This window comes from Saccopteryx bilineata, chromosome 3 (assembly GCF_036850765.1).
Source record: "Saccopteryx bilineata isolate mSacBil1 chromosome 3, mSacBil1_pri_phased_curated, whole genome shotgun sequence".
Taxonomy (NCBI): Eukaryota; Metazoa; Chordata; class Mammalia; order Chiroptera; family Emballonuridae; genus Saccopteryx; species Saccopteryx bilineata.
Genome location: NC_089492.1, coordinates 254,908,941 through 254,930,211, shown reverse-complemented (window position 1 = coordinate 254,930,211; position 21,271 = coordinate 254,908,941). Strand labels below are relative to the sequence as shown.

Genomic DNA, 21,271 nt, shown 5'->3' with positions numbered 1-21,271 from the left:
TAGCTGACAGCAGCTTGGGAATCTGGGTCTGTTGGAAGGTTCTTCACCATCTAATAAGTAATAAAAAAAATCTCATTACTTTTGAACTACTTTAGTACATTTATCATTATCTGTGCTCTTGAGTGTATTTATGTCTCTTGAGTCCAGGGCTGGCTTTATGGGCATGGTAAGCACAAAGGCAGTGGGTTAGAATATCTATGAGGATATTACAGGGGACTGTGCAGAGGGACTGGGAGGAGAAGAGCCCCAGAAATGGGAAAAGTTGAGTGACTGGAGACCAAAGTATCCAGGCCCAGTCCCCGGAGCCCCTGGGGAAAGTGGATTGAGTCAGACAAAGATCTCTGGGATGCTTAGTGTTCCTTTTCAAGACTAGTTCCTGGAAGATACATGGATTAATTGAGTAGGTATAGCCATGAAAGAAAACTTTTCAGGAAGGGTAATATCTGCACACACTTCAATATGACAGGCAGACCCTAGGATTGTGCAGTGCTCAAATATATGCAATTGAACACAGCAGCCCTGACAGATTTCAGTGTGGAGAAGAGAATGTGGTAGTTCTCATCTGAGTTAGAGTACTATCAACCTACAAGCAATGGGCAAGTCAGTTCACATCTCTGAGCCTCAGTTTTCTTATCCATAAAATAGGAGTAATTATCCTTTCTACATGAGGCAATCTATGAACTCACTCACATAATATCTGACATGTAGGAGATACTCAATACATTTCTGTTCCCTCCCATTACTTATGTCAATAAGTAGAATGCAAAAGCAAGGAGTAAATCTGGACATTGGCCAGAGCAGGCAGGCTAGGACTGGCTGGGAAAAGCAAAAAAAATTCTGCAATACTGTTTGCCAGACAGAGTCCCCAAACTGAGCAAGACATTAGCCAGAAGCTTTGTATGTTCTCTACCTTCCTCTCTTGTCTTACTTTTTATCATTTTCTTATTAACTCCATTCATTCAACTCACACTTTATCACGTACATATTATTTGTAAGGCCCTGTGCTGAGCTCCATGGTGACCTGGAGATGCCACAGATGTGATCTGTGCCCTTGTAAACCCACAGCCCACAGTGGGGTCAGGGGTCCTGGGTGTCAATCCCAATTCCACTGCTAACTAACCATGTGATGAAGCTTCCTTTCTTCATCTATAGAGTGGGATTTATGATAGTGTCTATCTTGTTGAATTTTTTTAGGATTAAATAATAAAATTAGTATAGCCAGATTAATGCAGTGTCCAACCACTTTAAATGTTCAATAACACCAATCTTAATGTTATTAAATATTTTGTCATGGATGCAAGCAAGTATAACACAAAGCAAACCATGGGTAAGGTACTAGAGGGCTGCACAGGCAGAGGAGGCAGATTTCTGTCCTTGGAGGACGGAGAGGTTCCTGGGGCGGGGCATTCAGAATGGCCGGATGTTGAGGAAGAGTCACTACCGGCTAGAGGGTGTACGTGGAGCAAGGAATGATGTAAGTAAGACACAGAGATGTTGCCACACCCCAGGAGGTTATCTAATTTTAAACATTCAGATACACAAGACCCCATGGGTACAGCTAGCATCAGTCTAGTCTGAGGATATGGGCAACTTGCCAGCAAGGCCGCGGCAGGCATTCCTCACAACATCTGCATCAGCCATCAGCCATCCATCGGCTTCTAAGGAGTTGCCAGAGACCAGGATATAAGACCCACACTGTGGGGTGTGGGTCCTCCTTGTGTAAGAATTCCCAATCCCCATGGACTCTAGTGTTCACTGACTGCCAGGGTCCTGCGAGGGCCATGCACTCACACTCAGGAAAGCCCAAAGCATGTGTCCCCATCAGGTGCTTATAGTTCATTCATGTGTCTTCCCAGTCCACATGTTATTTACTAACCAAAGTTCATTTTTGCCATGGCCATGTTGCCTACCCACAGAATTGACATACTGTAGTATCAAGTGTCCAGGGAAACAGAATTGAAGTGTGTAAGCCAAGGTTAGTTTCCCATGTGATAGGGAACAAGGTTTGGTTAGTCTTTTACCCATATGAGGGAATATCTAAGGGCACGTTCAGAGCACATTCTTCAGTGTAGGTGGGGCATTCGGGAGTAGGATGTGTCAGGACATGCAGGGTGGAGGAATATAGGCTGATGTAGAAGAAAGGTAGGTTTGATGGGGATGGAATTACTTGTGGTGGGCTCACCTGGTACAGGATCCAGCCCTGGGTCCTTATATGCATTTTATCAATTAACAGCCATAAATTCCACAAAACTTCAACTAATAACTCACATGCCCTGCATGATTTCACTAATATTGAAAAAATCCTACAAGCTAACTATTTCATTCCCATTTTAGAGAGGAGGACAGTAGGGTTAAGAGAGCATAAAGGAGTTACTCAAGTTCACACACCTAAAAATTAGAGAACACCCATATTCAACCCAGGTCCATTAGGCTCTGAAGATTGCTGGCCACAAAGTCAACCTTCCTGGTTCACATCCCACCACCCTTACAAGCTGTGCAGTCCTTAGCAAGAAACCTCATATCTGTATATTTTAGGCTCCTCTTCCTTAAAATGTGGCTTCAGAGAATTTTTGCAAGGAAAGGATGAGGTCAAGACATAAGGTGCTCAGAAGGTCTGGCAAACAGCAAGTGCTTCGTGAATAAATATTGGCTACACCTCTTCACAAATGAGAAAGCTCAAACTGTACTGTATTCTGAGTCCCATAGGCCATTAAAGGGTCTGAAAGACCTTCTCAAAATAGGGAAAGTAGGTGAATATGTAATGGTACATCCCTATAGCAGAAAACTATGTAATTGTTAAAAATACTGAGGACTGTTAAAAGCACTAGTTTAAAAGGAAGGACAGGATACGTTATTGAAAAAAAGCAGATTTGGAAAAATATTTATTATATATTGTATTTTTACATAAACACCTATGAGTGAGTAGATGTGGTTAGGAAAACACCCCAGAGAGCACAGGCACCCTCTGGCTGATCTCTCCAAACTTATTTCAAGCCACTGTCCCACCAGGAGGCAGCTCCTGGAGATAGCACGCTTTTTCCCACCCCCGAGCCAGCCAGCTCCTTACCATCCTTCAAGTTTCACCTTAAATATTGTCTCCAACAAGCCATCAGGATCACTCTTATCCAGCAGGTCCTCCCTGTTAGTCTTTCTTGTAGCACAGTGTTTATTTCCTTCTTAGCATTTACTATTATCTGAATCATTTTACTTAATGTTTGTTTCTTTCAGTCTTCCCCAAAGAATGAAAGGGCAGGACCACATCTGTCTCGTTCCTTTCGATGTCTAGACAATGCCCTGCACATAGTAGGTCCTTAATAACAACGTGTCAAATGACTTAACAGGTTTGGAATTAAAATGGCTTCTTTTTTTGTACAGCAGGCTGGTATCACCTTTCTAATGAAAAGCTTTAACATTAAAAACTCTTTTTGACTGCAGTGTAGTAAACGGTTGGTGGCAGGCACCAGATGAACACGTTGGCTAGTTTGGGATTGTTGAGCTAATGCAGGTGCATTAAGAAAGCTGAGAGAGAGAGAGAGTTGCTTAGACTTAGAACATTGGAACTGGGACTGGAAAGCAACTGAACCCAGAGATGGATAGGATGGGTGATAGGCTGGAGAAGTGGGGCGATGCAAGAGGAGGATAGCCTCAGGGACTTAGGTCCTGGCAGATGATGTTGGGGTTCTGAGTGGCCTGAACTTCTGTTACAGTACAAATACTACTGACGAGTAGCCTAGAGAAAGTCGTATCTCAGGTCCATCAAGTTCCTATATACTCATCCACTCCTGATCAAACAAAGAATTCCTTGTCTTCCTGAACATCCATGAGCTCAATTAGGCCAAAGCTGTGTACAGCCAAGGGTGTGAACATTATCAGGAGAGGGCAGGCCTCCTAAGAAAAAAAGGCTCAGGGCACCATGTGGAGAGGAGTTCTGGGCCTACACCCTAAGTCTAGGAGGCAGATGTCCACATCCTATGTATAAATAAGTCTCCTCTTGGAATGCCACAGTTCCTTCTTGACCCTATCCTCTCTTCTGCAAATTCGAAAGCCCCAACTGTGCATGACACTCTCCTCCAGTTAATTGGTGGGTGAGTTACTGACCTGTGATGGTGCAGTGGATAAAGCGTCGACCTGGAATGCTGAAGTCACTGGTTCAAAAACTTGTACTTGTCTGGTCAAGGTACAAATGGGAGTTGATGCTTCCTGCTCTTCTCCCCTTTCTCTCTCTCTCTCTCTCTCTCTCTCTCTCTCTCTCTCTCTTTCTCTTACACACACACACACACATACACACACACTCACTCTTTCTCCTCTATACAATGATTAAATTAAAACAAATTTTTTAAACTGGTGAGTGAGTACCTGCATCCCCTCTCCTTCCCATTCCAGAACTTTGATGCTGAGTATCTTTCCCTGCCCTGTTTTACTCAGTCAATTTTCTCATTAATTGCACTGTCTGGCCCCATGTGCCCCTCCTAAGCTTAGCTGCTCAAGGATAGATAGTGGAGGAGACTGGAGAGCTCCCAGCTGGTGCATTCACCTCCTTCTGGGTGTTTCCTTACACAAACATATATTCTATTGCTTCTGTTTTCCTGGTAGAACCCTGACTAATACAGATTTTAGTACCAAGGGAGGTTCAAGAGGAACAGAATCTTTTTTTTTTTCTTTTTCTGAAGCTGGAAACGGGGAGAGACAGTCAGACAGACTCCTGCATGTGCCCGACCGGGATCCACCCGGCACGCCCACCAGGGGCGACACTCTGCCCACCAGGGGGCGATGCTCTGCCCCTCTGGGACGTCGCTCTGCCGAGACCAGAGCCACTCTAGCGCCTGGGGCAGAGGCCAAGGAGCCATCCCCAGCGCCCGGGCCATCTTTGCTCCAATGGAGCCTTGGCTACGGGAGGGGAAGAGAGAGACAGAGAGGAAGGAGGGGGGGAGTGGAGAAGCAAATGGGCACTTCTCCTATGTGCCCTGGCCAGGAATCGAACCCGGGTCCCCCGCACGCCAGGCCGACACTCTACCGCTAAGCCAGCCGGCCAGGGCCGAGGAACAGAATCTTGAGGATGAATTTTCTAAATTTGTCTGGGTATTCTGGATTTGGTTCTGTAATGTGATTAGTTGAAAAGGCCCTACTGACTATTACCAATGGTAAAGAAGGCATGGTAGTCCAGGATGTGATGCAGCAATAGAAATACAAAAAAAAAAAAAAATCACTGGTCGATACTACTAATCAAATACTTACAAAAGGCCAAGTTCTGGTGATCATGTTTTTGATTCCTTAGAATATTTTAGTCATACTAAGAAGCCTAATAAGATTGGCAGGTTGATCTTAGGTATAATGGAGAAGGTGGGGGAAGGATAAAGTTTGTTTTTCAGATTCCCAGGCTAACCTACATTTAAATAACTCGAAATCTTCCATGCCTGCCCCAAAAGAAACCTTTATGTCCTGTACCCACAGGACTCACCAAGGTTGATATTTCTGAAAACAAAACTCAGAGCCTCTTTTTTTCAGTGTCTGAATAACAAGGCAAGTTGAAACCCAGTCAGACAAAGTGTCTTCTGCTAAAGTGTAACATTGATTGAGAAGCAATGAGAGCCTTAAGATTGGAATGGGGCATGTGGAAAGATCCCAACGAAGCTGAAGACATCAAATCCCTACATTCTGTTGAGTCTTTGACAGCAATTGCTGAGTTTACATCTACTGCAATTATGCATTCCCGAAACAGAAAGAACCTCAGTGTAGGTCTGGGTATACAGCACCAGTAGGCGGCAGTAACTTTCAGGCTGAGGTGAGTTTCTCCAGGAGGCTGTGTACACTACAAATCAATGTCGAATAAGTGATGCTGTTTCCTCTATTGCCGTGATTCACCAGTTCATGCATCAAGGGGTGGAAATGGGAGTAGCACTACTCTTTATTACTTCTATCATCAAATATTTTGCTTCTTTTCTCTGCAAACCTATCCCCTGTTGGCCAAGAGGTCTTAGCTACAAAGGGAGAAATGCCTCCACTGGGAGACTGAATAATGATTATATTAAACTAGAAAGTAAGACTGACACCTGGCCACTTTGGGCTCTTCGTGCCTGTGTATCAGAAGCAGTTACTATACTGGATGACCCTGACTACCAAGGACAAATTACCAGTGGAGGTAAGAAAGACCATGTCTATGATATAGGAGATATCTAGGGCAGCTCTTAGAACTTTTATTAAACCAAATAGAAAATACTATAGCCAATTCAGGCAGGTCTAATAACCAAGTTCCTTTGAGACTGAAGGTATGGGTCACCCCATCAGGCAAAGAACCATGTCTAGCTGAGGTGCTTGCTGAAAGAAATGAGAATATGGAATGGGTAGTGGAAGATGGTGGTTATAAATGCTAGCTATGGCCATGAGACCAGTTGCAAAAATAAGGACCATAATTGTTTTGAGTATTTATTTTTTATTGTGTCATAAATATGCTTGTGTGTGTGCACATGTGTGTATCAGATAGTTTTTATTCCTTTTTCCCTTCACAGTTATTATAAGATGTATTAATAAAAGTTAACTTTCTATCACAACATTTAAGTTACAGAGAGTGAATATCATCCAATAACTTTGCATTGTCTTTGGGGAAAACGGTTATTGCAGAGGAGTTGGCAAAAGTAAAACTTTGTTCTAGTCTTTATTTGTAAAATAAAGTATGTGTGTGGGCGCTGAGTAGACAAGGGATGGACTGTGCTGTCTGGTTTTGTGTCACCTTGGATAGACTGTAGTACCATTATTTAATAAAACACAAGACTAGGTGTTGCTCTGAAGATTTTGTAGATATGGTTACCATATACAATCAATTGAGTTTAGGGATATTTCCTTGGTAATATAGGAATACTTAGTCTACTCACTTAAAAACCTTAAGACCAAAGTTTTAGAAGCTAAAAATGTAAGAAATGAGACTTATCCTTAGAGCTTCTGCAACACCATAGTTGTGGTCCAGTAAAACTCATTCCAGTTTTTGATCTCTCTTTTTCTCTCTTTATATACATATTTTGCCCTTTTATTGAAACCATCTGTTTTCTTCTTTCTCGCTTCTTAATTAGTAAGATTATAAATATGTGCTGTTGTAAACAACTAAGCTCGTTGTAATTTGCTAGAGCACCAAGAGAATACTAATACAGGGACAGAAAGGCAGGCAGAAAGGAAAAGACAGGAAGAGAGCAGACCAGCTGGAGGACCAACCAATGATCAGGAGTGAGGTAGACAGAAATGCGGGTAAGTAGAGACAGAATAGACAAAGAAGTAGGAAGTCTGAAAAAGAATAAGACAAAGAAGGGCAGACAGTCTGATGAGCAGGAGGAAGGGGACAGAACTTGATAACAGGAAGACAATGTGATAAGCAAGAGGTCCTCAGAGCTTGTGCTTGTCCCATCAAGGGTTATAGAAACTTACTGAATGCAGGTGGATCCCAGCACGAGGGCTTTCTGATGTGAGTCAATCTGATCTTCTTCCTTTTAGGTCACAAGCCTTGCTTCACACTCTGTCCCTGAACTTTGTTTGACAAAGCCTATCTCTCTTCCACAACTAGCTCCTAACTCCTACTTCTGTTCTCATCAGGCATCAAATCCTGTTAGGGGAAATTCAGCACCCCAAGCAACCAAGTCTGACCAAGTGAATCACTAAAACGTTAATTATTAGTTTTCTCACTCCTTCCACATGCAATTTCTGGTTTCGTAATGTGGAAGCCAGGTCAGAGAATAATATGAAGTGGGGTGGGACCACACTCCCAAGCCCTCGCCATCTAGGGAGACACACTGGACCCTTGATCCTCACAGAAAAGACACGGTGAGATTGTTTAAGAGGGTTAAAATGAAAACAGAAAGCTTTCTGGAGAGACCACAGGTCAGCGACTATCAAGCTATGGTACCATCTGCCTCCCAGTGAATGGTCCTGACACCTGCCTCTTCCTCTCTGTCAGCTGTACCTCTTGCTCCCTGGATCCTAAGGCACAATTAGTATCTTACTCAAGGACACATCGTCATCTTGTGTCTAAGACAGTGCAAGAAACATGGAACATTCAACAATCTGCTCAATGTGTGAAGAGTGTGTGAAAGAAAGAATAAACATTTGTCTTGAGTAGAGGTATTTGTTTCATGACTGTGAACTCGAGAAGGCAAGGACAGCATCTCTTATTTCTGTGTTCCTAGATCCTAGTACAAGACTTAGCACACAGAAACAGTTTGATAATTTTATATTTTATTGAAGTTAATTGACTTTTTAAAATACCTTATTTTTAAAAAATTGCCTTATCCCAATCAGTTTCCTCTGGTAAAATCCACATTGTAACCTTGTCTGTTTCCTTGAAACCTTATAAATAGTCTCCTCCACTTTTCCCTTAGGGAATACTTACAAGGATTTTGTCCCAAAAAAATGTTCTTTATTGAAATAAATCTGACAATTACACTTTTCTTCGGGAGGGAGGGGAATGGGAAAAATTAAGAGTAAATATCAGTTCTGACCTAAAAATTCAGCAGCCAAGTACTCTTCTGCCCTCTAATGGCAGTCATATGACTAGTGAGCGAGGGCCTCAGGGAAGTCCTCAATTCTGGCAGTAACCAAATCTTAGAGCCAATTTCTAAAAAAACAATTTGCTTAAAGCCTGTTCTGTGTTGATTCAACATCAGGAGTAATTCAAGGAATTATTGATTCAGCAAGAAAGATAAAGAGATTAGCCAAAAAAAATCATATACACATAACACATAGATACAGAGAGCAGAGTGGCACTAGCCAGTGGGAAGTGGGGAGGGGTAGGTGGAGGGGAGGAGAGCAAAGCAGGGAGGGATCAGAAACGCGGGTGGAAATAGACTTCGCTTGGGGCAGGCAGGGGTCATGATGCAAGATGTACATAGATGGTATTATATTGAGTTGTGCACTTTTAAAATGTATCGTTTGGTAAACCATGTAAACCCATTAAATTTTAAAAATAGAAATAAATTTAAAATGAATTTGTGATTCAGAAAATCTACTTAGGATTGAGAAACAAGAAAAAAATTGGAAGCTTATATTTTGCAGCAATATAACAACCCTTTTTCTCATTTTTCAGAAAAGGCACCTGAGCTCCAGAGAGAAGTTAAGCAATTTGGTTATGATCACACAGCTAGGGAGGGTTAGGGCTGGAATTCAGACCAAAGGTGAGGCAGCGGGTGGCTCCCAACCGTGGCAGGTGTCTCAGATCTGGTCACCAGCAGCTCTCTGCCATCAGCCTTAGGGCTCCACAGAGACTGGACCATCGGATCCAAGACAGTGGATTTCCTGAAGTCCCTCATTTGCCTGGACCCCATAAGAAAGAAACCAAAGCTCTCCCTGCCCCTGTCGCTTTGTCAATGCAGCCCTCATATCTCAAGAAATGGGATTTTAAGATTAAATTACGGCCCTGGCCGGTTGGCTCAGCGGTAGAGCGTCGGCCTGGCGTGCGGGGGACCGGGGTCCGATTCCCGGCCAGGGCACATAGGAGAAGCGCCCATTTGCTTCTCCACCCCCCACCCCCCGTCTTTCCTCTCTGTCTCTCTCTTCCCCTCCCGCAGCCAAGGCTCCATTGGAGCAAAGATGGCTCAGGCGCTGGGGATGGCTCCTTGGTCTCTGCCCCAGGCGCTAGAGTGGCTCTGGTCGCGGCAGAGTGACGCCCCGGAGGGGCAGAGCATCGCCCCCTGGTGGGCAGAGCTTCGCCCCTGGTGGGCGTGCCGGGTGTATCCCGGTCAGGCGCATGCGGGAGTCTGTCTGACTGTCTCTCCCCGTTTCCAGCTTCAGAAAAATACAAAAAAAAAAAAAAAAAAAAAAAAGATTAAATTACAAGGCCACATTCAAAAGTGTTGTGTATTAAGCTTTTACTATGTTCATATTATGTGACAAACATTCTATATCTCTAATACAAACTAAAAAAATAAACAACCACTTAATGATGAGGAAATAAGACCAGAGAGGTTCAAATTGCTCTAAGCACATGGACCTGATCTGCCCTGTGTTCTTGCAGAATGCCAAGGTTAGTGAGTGTGGTGAAGTTCAGACCTCTGGGTAAGGAGCGTCCATCAGGGAAGGTGATGGGCTTGCTAAGCTCTCCGCTGACTTGTGGTACAGGTGGATAGAGTCGCAGTGCCTCCTTGATGCACATGGTGGTGCAGGGCATCTGATCCAGGTGATCCCAGAAATGAATGAAGCACAACCTGAGGGCAGGCAGGGCCCAGGCAGACCAGGGCTTCTTGTCTAGCTGAGTGGGCGGGGCTCTTTCAACTCCTGAGCACTCACCAGGTGATGGAGGCGCCATCCCCCAGGAGGCTCTGGACTTCCTTGCAGCACCTCTCCTGATGCTCAGGATGCGCAGCCAAAGCATAGAGGACCCAGGAGATGCCACTGGCAGTGGTGTCATGACCCTCGAACATAAATGTGTCCACTTCAGCACAGAGGTCCTTGACAGACAAGGGGCTCTTGTTCTTCATCTGGGGAAGACACGAAGAGAGTATAGGGTTTGCTTCTTCGTCTGAATTTCTGGGCAAAGACTCAGGCCTCCTACACACACTCACTCTGGCAAAGAGGAGGATGTCCAGGAAATCCAAGTGCTTCTTTCTCCCGACCTTCTCCAGCTCTTCCTGCTCCTGCAGATGTGCCTTCCTCAGCTTGATCAGTTGGTCTGTAAAGAACAGTGGCTCCCTGGCAGAGCTCAGAGTGCAGGGGGCCCAGAAACAGGAACCCAGAGTGGCCACACCTGCTCCCCGCCTGCTCCAGTCTGGGTGCCATTGATTCAGGATGAGAATGGCAGTGGGTGTGCACATCAGGGGTGAGAGCTCTAGCACCCTCTGATTGCAGGTTAGGCCTCCCCTCAGTAGCACATCCATGGAGTAGACTCTGCTTGAATGCTGCTTGGAGGGGTTGACATCACCAATGTGGTAACACATGTAAACCCCTTCACAGTCCCTTGCACCTTAACATCTCAGTTCCCAAGCTCTACACCAGAAACTACCCAGTGTGAGTGTTCCAGCTCCTAATGGGCAGAAGCAAAGCTCTTCCTGAAGGTCAAGGCTAGTCCTTTTGATATGAGCCTGATGACAGAGGGGAGCAGCCCAGGAGGTGGGGTCCAACCTGTGTGTTGATGGGCAATCTGGCAGGCCCGGTGATTATTGAGACCCTCCAGAGTCAGCCCATAGATAAATGTCTTTCCGAAAGAAGATATTCCTTACTCAAGAATAAGAGAGGTTTTCTACATCTCCCATGGTCTGGCTGTAGGCTTTGCAGTCCCTGAAGGGAGAAGATACAGAAAAGACCATAGAATTAAAGGCCTCTGGCCTGGAAATGGAGGGAGGCTCTAGGTAGGGATTTCCATAGACATTGTGCACAGGTGACACTGAGGCACACATTGCTTCTATCTTATGACCCCTGAACCCTCAGAACTTTATAAGTGATATGAGCAATCAGGCTTCTCCCTGTCAGGGATCAGGGATCTGTGGCTGAATCAAGGTTTTGTCTGGACTGGAGTTTGTCCGTGGTCAGGAGCGCTTGACAGACTCTTGCTTTTAGTGCAGCTGACAACCCAGCTGCCTGAACTGCTGTCCAGTGAGTCCATATCAGATGGTAAAACAAAAGCCCTGCAGCTTAAGAATTGTTGCTGACCTGTTTGTCTGGATGCTGTCCTGCTGTCTGAAGGCACACTTCATGATGGTGTCCAGGGTCATCATGGAGATGTGTTCAAAGATCTCCAGATGTGAGTCCTGGCTGACCAGCTCCTCCCATTTGTTCTGTGGTGGGAGGAGACATTGACCCTCCTACTCCCCCAGAAGGCCTCTGCTGACACAGCTAGCTCTCTCTGTCTCTCTAGATCACCTATTTGGTATCCCTCACTTTCCAGATGAGATGCTTCATAGCATATTAAGACTGTAAAGCAAATGTTTTTAAAGTGAGGACTATATTCTCAGAAACTTTGATTACATAATTAAACATGCTCTCTCACATGGTATGAATTTGTTTTGAATTTTAAGAATAAGTTATGATGGTAACTACCTCTTGGCAGACCAGGAAACATTGTTACACTGGGGACAAAGAGGAAATCTTCTCTGTCCTTATATTGAGCTAGAGAAGAGGAAAAGGAGCACTCCAACTCTAGGTAACAAATGTGTTAAGTAAGACAAGAGGAAACCTAAGTGACCAGCACTGGAGAGCCTAATGATGGAACACCAGGTTCACTCTTTGCATTCATCACATGTTTGCTGAGTGTACCTGGGAAGATCAGAGATCTGATGGGAACATTCTGCTCTGTGGGTGCAGACCTAATCTCCACTTTCTTCCATGGAGTGGCTCAATGTCATGCCAAAGCCCTGGGCCCAAGCCAGAGCTTACATGAGTGACATCCTGAGAAGTCCATCATGTCACTGAAGCTGCCACTGCCCAGACCAGCTAGTGGCAGCTTGTCCTATTTTTAGGGGAGTGACCATTGCTCTAGACATGGTGATAGGAGGAGAGCAGAACATGTTTCTACCACGGCCCTGCTTTCCTTTGGCAGTGACCAAAGTAGTATGGATCCAAGCAGGTGACTGGGTACATCCTGTCCCATCCACTTTGGGAACACTGTAAACAAATACCTGCAAGACCAAAAGTTTTCCTGAGGGTTTATTGAGCCATATGGTAGCCAGAGAAAGGAGCAGGTCCTAGGGCAGGGGTCGGGGATTTTTATGGCTGAGAGAGCCATGAATGCCACATATTTTAAAATGTAATTCCATGGGAGCCATACAACGACCCGTGTTCATTACACATTATCCAATAAAAATTTGGTGTTGTCCTGGAGGACAGCTATGACTGTCTCCAGCCACGAGCAACCGTGAACATAAGCGGTAGGAAATGAATGGATTGTAATACATGAGAATGTTTTATATTTTTAACGTTATTTTTTTATTATTAAGATTTGTCTGCAAGCCAGATGCAGCCATCAAAAGAACCACATCTGGCTCGCGAGCCATAAGTTCCCGACCCCTGCTCTAGGGATATAAAGTCTAAACCACCGCCAGCGGTGCAGGGTAGAAAAGGCAACATGTTTGCCATTGGAGTTGGGGCTTTTTTATACATCAAGAAGGAGGAAGAAATATTTGAGTTGTCTTGAAAGAATTTACATTGCCTACAATAAAGGGCATGGGGGAAGGTGAATAGAGAGAGTTCTGCGATAGGTTCAGAGTTCATAATGAAGAAATGATTGCTCCTTTGGATGGTGTGGGCAACAGTGCATAAAGTTTATCAATATTAAAGAAGCATAGATTCCTAAGGATCAATGGCAACTACCTACTATTCTTAGGTTATTTGGAAATAGCCCCTTGGAAGTTAATTAAAAGTTTCAACAAACACTCACAAGATTAGTAGAGTCTTTGTTGGCTTTGCCCTGCAGTTGTTAACAGATTAACCTTTCTTGTCTCACTCATCCTTTCACCCTCTGGCCTGCTCTAATTAATGTAGAACATCTCAGAATATTTGCCTTTGCTGTAGAAAAGAGAAAACTTAGGTGAAAGGTAAAATAATAATAATAATAATAATAATAATAATAATATCATTACTGGAAACTGGAGGAGACAAACAAGGCAGGCAACCTTCATGGGCTGCCATCCCTTCCCAATGACTGTCAGCCGACAGTTTGTCTCAAGTGACCTCCCAGATGCCTACCATCTCCAAGTCTCTCTATCCTAACAGCCACCTTGGGCTCAGGAAGGTAAACTCAGTGTCTTAACAGCGGAACAAAACAAACAAACAAACAAACAAACAAACAGCGGAACAGCCACAGGACTAGGACGGTGAATCAGCCAGGAATAGAAGCTCTGTCCGCAGTGCAGAGAAAACACAGAAGTCTGTGGTCTTCCTACAATTTTGGGTGCTTAGTCATCCCATGACTCAGGATAGGCAACATTTTGAGGTGCCAAACCCAAGTCAGGATGGATATAAAATTGCTTTTCAATGTGATGAATTCATATAACAGATGGTCTCAATCTGGTTAAAACAGAAGGAGAGAGAGAGAGAGAAAGAGAAGAACGGAGGAAGGATGGAAGGAAGGAAGGAAGGAAGGAAGGAAGGAAGGAAGGAAGGAAGGAAGGAAGGAAGGAAGGGAGGGAGGGAGGGAGGGAGGGAGGGAGGAAGGAAGGAAGGAAGGAAGGAAGGAAGGAAGGAAGGAAGGAAGGAAGAAGGGAAGAGGGGAGGGAGGGAGGGAAGGAGGGAAGGAGGGAGGAAATTAGGAAGGAAAATGCTTGACCGTGGTGGTGGAATGGATAAAGCATTGACCTGGAATGCTAAGGTTATCGGTTCAGTTCAAAACTCTGGTCTTGTCTGGTCAAGGTATATATGGGAGTTGATGCTTCCTGCTCCTCCCCTCTTCTCTCTCTCTCGCCTCTCTAAAATAAATAAAATCTGTTTTAAAATTTAAAAAAGAAAAAAGAAATTGAGTCACACCTAGCTGTTTAAGCACTCGGTTTATGTAAATTGTAAGCCTTAGGCTGCTTTGTGGGTACTGAGAGTTCAGGTGATGATGACAGAACTACATCTCTTCTAGAATTTCACAACTCAAGGGCATGTACCCAAGAGAGAAGAGCTTCTCCTGCCGTGATTTTTTATTCTAGTTTAGCTCCTACCTGATCGTCTTAGGATCACCTTCACATAATGACTTCATTCACCCAGCCCTCATTCCCCTTCTATCTGGCAACAATCAAAATGTTCTCTACCTGACCAAGTGATGGCGCAGAGGATAGAGTGTTAACCTGGGATGCTGAGGACTCAGATTCAAAAACCCAAAGTCAGGGGCCTTGAGCACAGGCTCACCACCCTGAGCACAGCATTGCCAGCTTGAGTGTGGAATCACAAAAATGACCCCATGGTTGTTGGCTTGATGCCCAAGGTCACTAGCTTGAGTCCAAGGTTGTTGACTTTGGCAAGGGCTCACTAGCTCAACTGAAACCCATACCCCCTCCCCATCAAAGCATGTTTGAGAAGCAATGAACAAATAATATGATGCAACTACAAGTTGATGTTTCTCATCCCTCTCTCTGTCTCTGTCTCTGTCTCTCTCGCTAAAAAAAGAAAAGTTCTCTCTTTGAGTCTATGTTCTGCTCATTAGTTCATGGTTGTTATTTTGTTTTTATTTGAGGCCACATAAAAGTAAAATCTTGTGGCATTTGTCTTTCTCTGTCTGATTTATTTCACTCAGCACAATACCCTATAGGTCCATCCATGTTGTTTCAGATGCAAGATTTCACTCTTTTATATGCCTGAGTCATATTCCATTATTTGTAATTACTACTTCTTTTTTATCCATTCATCTCTTGATGGACACTTAGGTTGCTTCCATATTTTGGCTACTGTAAATAATGCTGTAATGAACATATGAATTATATCTTTTCAATTTAGTGTTTTGGGGGTTTTTTTTGAATACTCAGAAGTGAAATTGCTCAGTTCTTCTTTGTCTTTTGTTATAACTTTTGTTTTAAAGTCCATTTTGTTTGTTATACCATATTTCTCCATGTATAAGACACTCCCATGTATAAGATGCACCTTAATTTAGGGTCCAGATATTTGAAAAATATGTATTACAGTCTGACCTGTGGTGGCGCAGTGGATAAAACGTCGACCTGGAAATGCTGAGGTTGCCAGTTCGAAACCCTGGGCTTGCCTGGTCAAGGCACATATGGGAGTTGATGCTTCCAGCTCTTCCCCACTTCTCTCTCTCTGTCTCTCTCTCTCCCTCTCTCTCTCCTCTCTAAAAATGAATAAATAAAATAAAATTAAATTAAAAAAAATAAATATGTATTACATAAAGTTATTGGATTCAAGTTTTATTCATCATAAAATTTATACAACTCCTTATTCACAGGGAAAAAAAAGTGGGAAATGCAAGTAAAAAAATCTACAACCACTGTATAAGGTGCATCCTATTTTTAGACACCAAATTTTTCAAAAAAGGGTGCGTCTTATACATGCAGAAATACGGTAAGTTTTGTTAGCCCAGCTTATTTTTTATTTCCATTTCCATGAAATATCTTTCCATCCCCTTACTTTCAGTTTTCATGTCTCTGTAGATCTGAAGTGAATCTATTGCAGGCAGTTTATATAAAGGTCTTATTTGGGTATTCCCTCAGACACCATGTCTTTTGATTACAGCATTGAATCCATTTTTATTTTAAGTGAGAGGTGGAGCGGTGGAGAGACAGACTCCTACATGTGCCCCAACTGGGATCCACCTGGCAACCCCCCTACTGGGTGATGCTCTGCACACCTGGGGCCTCTACTCCGTTGCTTAGGGACTGAGCTATTTTAGTATCTGAGGTGAGGCCATGGTTCTATCTGCACTGCCTGGGCCCAACTTGCTCAAACCATTCAAACCTTGGCTATGAGAGAAGAGAGACAGGAAAGGAAGAGGGGGAAGGGTAGAGAAACAGATGGTCACTTCTTCTGTGTGCCCTGACCATAAATTGAACCCAGGACTTCCACACTCCAGACCAACGCTCTATCCCTAAACCAACCAGCCAGGGACCTGATATAAAAATGAAAACACATTTCTTTGAACATATGTACACTGATTTATTGATGTCACCCCAGTAAAATTAATAAAAAATATAAAATGAAAACATAAAACATAGAAAGCATTTGGAAGCATGCAGCTCATAGTAGTGCTTGGTAAATGTTAGCTATTACTGTTTATCTAGGAACTAAGCAATTCATGACTATTTCTGAACATTGCTTTCTAAAAGTTAGTAATATGTATTCTTAAATGTATTTAAAGCTGCTGTGGATGAAAAAATATAAATTTATATATTACAGGACTCCCAATAATTCTCTGACTTTTTGTCTGAACAAGAGTTACTAAAAGCATAACTAAATATTTGTGGCTGAGGGTATCCATGGTCATTTCTAACCTAAAAAGATAATTCTCATACTAGGTTATAATGTCCAAGACAGCAAAGACCATGACTGTCTTATAAATCTTTGTATCTCTATCACTTGGTACATATATTAGGAAATTGATAGTCATCAGTTTTTATTTTGCAAATGTATGAATATTAGCATTGTTAGAAAACATTGCTCTTGTCCTTCAATGTGTGCTTGTCACTGGCTTGATTGTCCAAATGAAAGCAAAACAGTCTACAGGAACTAATGTCAACAGTCTCAATCTTTTAGGGATACTGGACTATCCAGGGAGCACTTCATAGATTAGAGGTGCTAGCCGATAACAGATGAAATTTGGAGCCAAAGTTTTCTACCTCTTCTGAGGGTAAGAACAAACATTCACACGGCAAATTCTGTGTGATCGTTCACACAAGAAAGAATTTCCAGGCTTAGGGTTTATCACAGGTCAGGATCCCTGCGATTACACTCAAATGAGCAGATAGGCACACACAGAGACACACACATAGGTTGCACCAACTTCTCCAACCCCGCATTATCAAAAAAGCTGATATAAATAAAACCTATTGTCAGCAATTTAGTGGAACTATTTAAATGAGCCATTAGCAGTCAGCTTATCAGGAAAAATATTCATTTCTAATGGTAGTACTTGTAGTCTGATTTATAAATGTTGGTAGTTGAGAAGGCTTTATGTTTTTATATCTTTTAGTATTGCATATGAGTTTGTTCTTTATTGCTATAATACAAAAATAATTATTTGTTTCTTGTTTTTACAATACTGAATGGCATATTTTTGGACATTAGGAAGATCTACATGGCAATTTAACAGACATTAGAAGTAGAAAGATTTGTTCAAAAGGAAGAGTTCATATTCAGGAAAAGCAGTGGTATATTTTAGATATATTCCCTACATCATGTCAGCACACAGCTGACACAATTATCTGAGTGAGAACATAAATTACATGTGTCAAGACACAGGAAATCCTGTATTTCATCGTAGGCAGTAAAATTGACTTCTTCCTTTTTGAAACCTTTCATCAGTGTGAACTCATGTCAAACACATGAGTCTTTCATACGAGACTGAGGCGTTTGCGCTGACTTACGGAAGATAGGAATCACTGGCTAAAAGGAATGTTGTCAGTTGTCAGCATCGGGGAGAGATCAGATTGGCCATGACGCAGTTATTTCAAACACTCTGCTTCCCTAGCTTTCTACTGATCAGCAGGGCAGCACAGTCATGGTTTTGGCAGTTTATTTAGCGTGAGGAGGTGATGCTTGAATAAGGGCTGCACAGGGGCAGGTGGAGCAGAGATGGTGGTAGCTGACAGTTTTGCACTTGGGTTTGCTTCATGCTTCACACACCTATGTAAATGAAACTTCTACTGTTATATGGCAAAAGAATTGGATTTTATTTTGTAGATGAAGTAGTCGTGTTTTTAGAGAGAAACATTTACTATCAAGTTATTAGAAAAAAAATTGCTCATCAATAATTAGAGGAAAGGAGAGAAGGAATAATGAGCTTGATGGTGGGTCATTTTCAACCTGCTAAGTAGTTTTCGACACAGGGAAAAACTCACTTTCCAGACCCCACTCCTAATGCAAGTGTGTGACCCTGGCAGGTGAGGCTGGTTGTGAATTGCCTCCCTTCACTCCCTCAGTTGGGAAAAAGCTCATAGTATGAATCATTTAACAATGACTTGGTCTGGGAATTCAACAAATATTTATATTGAGAAGATAAATACACTCTCTGTTTAGAATAGTATACCTCAAGCTTAGAAATCCCAAGGAAAACATGTTCACCTACTTCTAAAAAAGAATCAGTCTCCTCTGCCTGGTGACCTTATCCAGGCTCTGAATTCAGCTCAGGTTGGTAAGAGGGGATGAGTCTAGACTGGCTGACATCTCTAATTTTCTTCACCTTTTCACTGGAGTTCCTTCAGGATAGTAAATTGGAGAAACTTGAGGAGCTTGTTGAGCAAAACCCATGTGCCTTTCCTGTCTAGATTGGGCCCTTTCAAGTATTTTTCTACATCTATGACCCAGACTATGCCAAGACATTTCTGAACAGAACAGGTAAGGAAAGGAATGACTCTCAGGAACCTCATTTCCTAGGGGTGATATGCTCAACCCACAGGCACAGCTCTCAAGGAATTCTGAAGCAAAGATTAGTACCGGGTCTTTGAGACACTGGAGGAGGTGTGAAGAGGCTTCCCTCCAGTCCTGAAGGGGATTCCCCCCCCCCCGCCCGTGCCCCAGTTCCTGTCTAGTTCAGCCCCCTATGGCCCTTTTAGGTCACTGTATCTTAAAGCCCATTGGCACCACCAGGTCACCAGGGGCTTTCTTTGCCTCTTTTGGTTTTGTGAGTGCAGGGTCAGCGACATTCCCCTTGCCAGTCCCTTTCTTGAGTGGAGTCTTCAGAGGGATTCAGAAGTAGCTGTGCCTGTGCGGGTTCAGTGTGTAACCTGAAGGCTAGATCATTACTCAGTCTGACCTCTTCACTGTGGCCCAAAATTTGTTTTTGTCTTTTGCACACTTCTCACCTGTGTTTCCACTTGGTCATGAATCCTGTGACTCCCCATCGAATTCTTTTTCAAGGCTTCCATAGTACATTATCTCATAGCACAAATTAAAATGTCTTGTTTTTGCTCCATCAACTTTGAGAATTAAGATCTGATCTGATATTCAAATCCTTTTTCTTTTTTTTTTTTTTTTTTAGAAAGAGATAGACAGGGACAGACAGATGGGAGCAGAGAGAGAGATGAGAAGCATCATCTCATAGTTGTGGCACTTTAGTTGTTCATTGATGGATTTCTCATATGTGCCTTGACCGGGGGTCTTCAAGGAAGCCAGTGACCCCTTGATCAAGCCAGTAACTTAGGCTCAAGCCAGCAACCTTGGGGTAATGTCTATGATCCTACATGTAAGTCGGTGACCATGCTCTCAAACTGGTGAGCCCAAACTCAAACTGGATGAACCCATACTCAAGTCATTGACCTCAGGGTTTCAAAATTGAGTACTCAGCATCCCAGGCTCTATGCATTACATCACTGCCTGGTCTGGCTCAAATCACTTTTTAATTGAATGTATTCAGGTGACATTGGTTCATAAAATTACAAACTGTACATCTGTACAGTTCTATGACACATCATCTGTATTTGGTATTGTGTGTTCACCACCCCAAGTCAAGTCTCCATTCATCACCATTTATCCCCCCTTACCCCTGCCTCTGCCCATCCTTTCCCCCTTGTAATCACCATACTGTTGTCTGTGTCTATGATTTTTTTTTCTTTGCTTAATTCTTTCACCTTTTCCACCCAGCTCCCAACCCCCTTTATCTCTGACAGCTGTCAGTCTGTTCTCTGCACCCACAGGTCTGTTTCTATTTTGTTTGTTAATTTATTTTGATTATTAGATTCAACATATAAGTGAAATCATATGGTACTTTCTTTCTCTGACTGGCTTATTTCACGTAGCATAATACTCTCCAGGTCTCTCCATGAAGTCACAAAATATAAGATTTCCTTCATTTTCATGACTGAGTAGTATTCCATTGTGAAAATATACCACAGCTTTTTTATCCACTCATTTCTGATGGGCACTTGGGCTGCTTCTAAATTCTGGCTATTGTAAATAATGCTTCAATGAACATAAGCGTACATATATTCTTTTGAATTAGTGTTTCAAGTTTCTTTGGATATATTCCCAGAAGTGGGATCACAAGGTCAAAAGGCAATTCTATTTTAAAATTATTGAGGTAACTCCGTACTACTCTCCACAGTGGCTACACCAAGTTGCATTCCCACCAACAGTGCACAGGGTTCCATTTTCTCTACATCCTCATTGACACTTGTTGTTTGTGGATTTAATGATGATAGCCATTCTGATAAGCATGAGGTGATAGCTCATTGTTATTTTAATTTACACTTCTGTGATGATTAGTGGTGTTGAGCATCTTTTCATATGTTTATTGGTCACCTGTATGTCCTCTTGAAGTTCTTTGTTTGTTTGGTGTTGAGTTTTATATGTTTCTTATAAATTTTAGATATTAACCCCTTATCAGATGTATCAATGAATATGTTCTCTCATTCAGTGGTTTGCCTTTTTATTTTGTTGATGGTTTCCTTGCTGTGCAAAAACTCTTTAGTTAGATGTAGTAACATTTATATATCTTTTCTCTTGTTTTCCTTTCCCAAGGTGATATGAATGTTGTTGAAGCATTTTTCTGGAAAAAAAAAAAGTTACAAAAAGTGTCTGAGATTTCACTGCTATGTATTCATCTAAAATGTTTATGCTTTTGAGCCTAATATTTAAGTCTTTAATTAATTTTGAGTTTATTTTTGAATGTAGTGTAAGATGATAGTCTAGTTTCATTTTTTGCATGTATCTGTCCAATTCT

General features: G+C 42.7%; 1 pseudogene; it reads right to left on the bottom strand.

The window, feature by feature from the left end:
- Positions 1 to 7,962: 7,962 nt before the first annotated feature.
- Positions 7,963 to 19,478, bottom strand: LOC136330034 (cytochrome P450 4A11-like; annotated as a pseudogene).
- Between the last annotated feature and the right edge of the window lie 1,793 nt (positions 19,479 to 21,271).